General features: G+C 54.7%; 1 protein-coding gene across 1 annotated transcript in view; it reads left to right on the top strand.

Moving 5' to 3' along the window:
• NEGR1 (neuronal growth regulator 1) overlaps nucleotides 1-3847 on the top strand; it is a 121421-nt gene that overhangs the window by 100209 nt on the left and 17365 nt on the right. The gene's annotated exons all lie outside the window — the stretch shown is intronic.

Raw genomic sequence — 3847 nt, 5'->3', positions numbered from 1 at the left:
CCCCTCCCCCATAGATTTAATATTTATTGTATTGTTCCAGGGTGAACAATTCTTGGTTTTGATTGTCTTCCTAATAATTAATGCCCTCATGCAAGGGCTAAAAAAACAAGTTGGAAATTAATTGCATGTGTAAAATATATCAACAGGAGCTTAAAATTAATTAGGCTAACTACAAGCATATAGAGAAATAATAACTCAATAGTTAAAAATATGCATAATTATTAAGCAATTGCATTTGTATCTTCAGAAATGCAAAGTATAACCTAAGGCTTTAACTTATTAGTCTTTGGTGCAATCATCATTAACATTTTCTTTTGCATTTTTATGAGTAATAAAGCAATGAATATAAAAGAAGAATTGAACTGGCAATCCCTATTAATCCGTGTGGCACTTGGAAATCCCCTGGAAATAACGGGGTGAGCCACCCCCCTGACCAGTTCCCCTTAGCTGTGGCACCTCTGGAATCCTGCAGGAATTCTGGGCTGGAGCCCTGACTCTGAGTCTCTGTTTTATCAAATGTCAGCCAGGTGTTTTTGTCACCTTTGTGAGAGGCCTCAGGACCCGTCAGCGCTCGGCTTGGGGGTGAGCAGGGACAGGGACAGGGACAGGGACAGGGACAGGGACAGGGACAGGGACAGGAGGAGAGGGAACGGCCCCAGGCTGGGCCAGGGGAGCTCAGGGGGGGCAGCAGCAGGAATTTCCCCATGGAAAGGGGGGTCAGACCCTGGAACTGCCCAGGGAGGGTTGGATCCCCATCCCTGGAGGTGGCACTGGGTGCTCTGGGCTGGGGACAGGTGGGGATGGGGCAGGTGTGGGAGGGCTGCTCCAGCTCTGCCTTCCCACAGGGACTCCCTTGAATCCATCTGTATTCCCAGGGGGACCAGGAGCTCACACCCAGGGCTGCTCTGCCTGCCCTGAGCTCTGCTGTGAGGGACTGAACATCCACTCCTGCTCCAGAGGGTTCCTGGGATGGCACAAGGAGTTGTCCTGGTACCAGGCAGGGACAGCTCCCACTGTCCCAGGCTGCTCCAAACCCATCCAGCCTGGCCTTGGGCACTGCCAGGGATCCAGGGACAGCCCCAGCTGCTCTGGGAATTCCATCCCAGGGCCTGCCCACCCTGCCAGGGAACAATCCCTGCAATCCCCAGATCCCATCCAGCCCTGCCCTGGGGCACTGGGAGCCTTTCCCTGTGTCCTGTCCCTCCCTTGTCCCAGCTCCCATCCTGCTGTGGATGGGCTGAGCAGGGAGGGAGGCCGAGGTTTGGGACAGTGGTTCCCATGGGATACCCTGGGACAGGGTGACAGGGACACGGGGAGCCAGGAGAGGCTTTGGGGTGATGGGATTCTGACCATGGCAGTGGGAGGCAGGCCTGAGCCTGTGGTGTCCCCAAGGACAGGGCTGTGTCTCCATGTCCCCATGCCCCTGTGTCTGTGTGTCCCTGTGTCCCTGTGTCTCCATGTCCCCATGTCCCTGTGTCCCCATGTCCCTGTGTCCCTGTGTCTCCATGTCCCCATGTCCCTGTGTCCCCATGTCCCTGTGTCTGTGTGTCCCCATGTCCCTGTGTCCCCATGTCCCCATGTCCCCATGTCCCCATGTCCCCATGTCCCCNGGCAGGGACAGCTCCCACTGTCCCAGGCTGCTCCAAACCCATCCAGCCTGGCCTTGGGCACTGCCAGGGATCCAGGGACAGCCCCAGCTGCTCTGGGAATTCCATCCCAGGGCCTGCCCACCCTGCCAGGGAACAATCCCTGCAATCCCCAGATCCCATCCAGCCCTGCCCTGGGGCACTGGGAGCCTTTCCCTGTGTCCTGTCCCTCCCTTGTCCCAGCTCCCATCCTGCTGTGGATGGGCTGAGCAGGGAGGGAGGCCGAGGTTTGGGACAGTGGTTCCCATGGGATACCCTGGGACAGGGTGACAGGGACACGGGGAGCCAGGAGAGGCTTTGGGGTGATGGGATTCTGACCATGGCAGTGGGAGGCAGGCCTGAGCCTGTGGTGTCCCCAAGGACAGGGCTGTGTCTCCATGTCCCCATGCCCCTGTGTCTGTGTGTCCCTGTGTCCCTGTGTCTCCATGTCCCCATGTCCCTGTGTCCCCATGTCCCTGTGTCCCTGTGTCTCCATGTCCCCATGTCCCTGTGTCCCCATGTCCCTGTGTCTGTGTGTCCCCATGTCCCTGTGTCCCCATGTCCCCATGTCCCCATGTCCCCATGTCCCCATGTCCCCATGTCCCTGTGTCCCCATGTCCCCATGTCCCCATGTCCCCATGTCCCCATGTCCCCGTGTCCCTGTGTCCCCATGTCCCCATGTCCCCATGTCCCTGTGTCCCTCGGTGTGGAGATGCTGAGCCCCAGCACCCTCTGGCACCCTGGATCAGGGGTTTTGGGGCTGGGTTTGGGTGCTGAGGGTGCACAGCTGGCACAGGTCCCCAGATCCCAGCCCTGGACCTCCCCTGTCCCCAGGTCCCCCCGGTGTCCCTTCCGTGTCCCCTTGTCCTTCCCCAGCCCACAGCAGCCCAGCTCCTGCTTCCATCGCTCCCAAACACCCTGAGCAGGGACACAGAACCTCACTGCCATCAGCCACTTGACATCTCATCTCTGTTTGCATCCATCCAGGCTGGGCAGGCGTGGGACAGCCCCTGCTGTGGCTCCCAGCCCTCTCCTGTGCAGCTCCACCTCATCCCTGTGGGAATCTGTGTGAATAATTCAGTTTTCCATGGAAATGCCTTTTACAGATTCAGTCAGGAACCACAACCTCAGGTTTTTATTTAAACATGTATAATGTTCCCAAAGTAATACTCTAGGCCCTTTTTCTGTTTAATAAACCCCCTTAATGTCCCCTAAATATTAATGTATTGATTTAGTCTTTGCAATGTTTGCAAAGTCTAATTTGTTTCCTCAGCCAGGCCAAGAGGGACTTGCATTTGAAGCTAACGAGATAAATCTTCCCCAAATTTATTTAAAGTGGGACAAAATAAATATGCAAAAGACTTTCAAATCATCTAACAACCACTTCCCAGCTAAAACTGACAATCCATTACTCTTTTAAATTGCCAGCACTCGAGGAGGGTGTCAGTTTTCTTTATAAAATTAACTTGCTGGTGCCAGCCGCCCTTGCCATGCTGTCCCTGCTCAGCAGAGGGAGAAAAATGGGAAAACAGTTCTGGAGAGGGAGGTTTGCCCTGGCACAGAGACCCCCTGGCTCCAGTGCTGCCATCAGTGTCTGACCCCAGAGCTGTCACCAGGATCTGTGGCTTTTATCCATTCATTCAATTCCTGCTGCCCTCATCCCTCCCAGAGCTGTGGGGATCTCTCTCTGAAATGGCTTTGAGTGCTTCTTCCCTGGGCTCAAGGTGCTGGAAATGTTGGTGTTGGGAGGGGATCTCATTTACAGGGATGGAAATCAGGGAGATTTTCTCTGGAGTGGAGCAGGGCTGCTCTCATCTGAAACTCATCATTCTGCCACCTTGGAGGTGCTTTAGTCACATTTCCATTTTAAACCTGAAATTTCCATCTTGTGGGATCTGCAGGCAGAGGACAATCAGCACAAAATGATCATTTCCTGAGGAGTGCTGCTTCTGTTCCCCTGAGTTAATGCCCTGGGATGGTTGGTGACCCCTCAGACTCGCTGGAGGTGCCTGAAGCAGAGTCCAAAGGGTCTTTCAGGAACTTCTTGTGTTATGTGGCAGTGCCAGGCGCAGAAAGAGGAGAAAACATGGGATAAAGCTAAAAAACCAAACCATCCCCCCAGAGAAAATGCTTGGGTTAAACAAAATAAGGATCCACCTCCCTCAGTGAAACAAATCCAGCCAGCTGGGGAGGTCCTGGGAGCCCCAGGCTGCCAGAAGGAC

The sequence above is a fragment of the Parus major genome, chromosome 8, assembly GCF_001522545.3.
Source record: "Parus major isolate Abel chromosome 8, Parus_major1.1, whole genome shotgun sequence".
In the NCBI taxonomy this organism is placed as follows: Eukaryota; Metazoa; Chordata; class Aves; order Passeriformes; family Paridae; genus Parus; species Parus major.
This window is presented reverse-complemented; position numbering and strand designations above follow the sequence as displayed.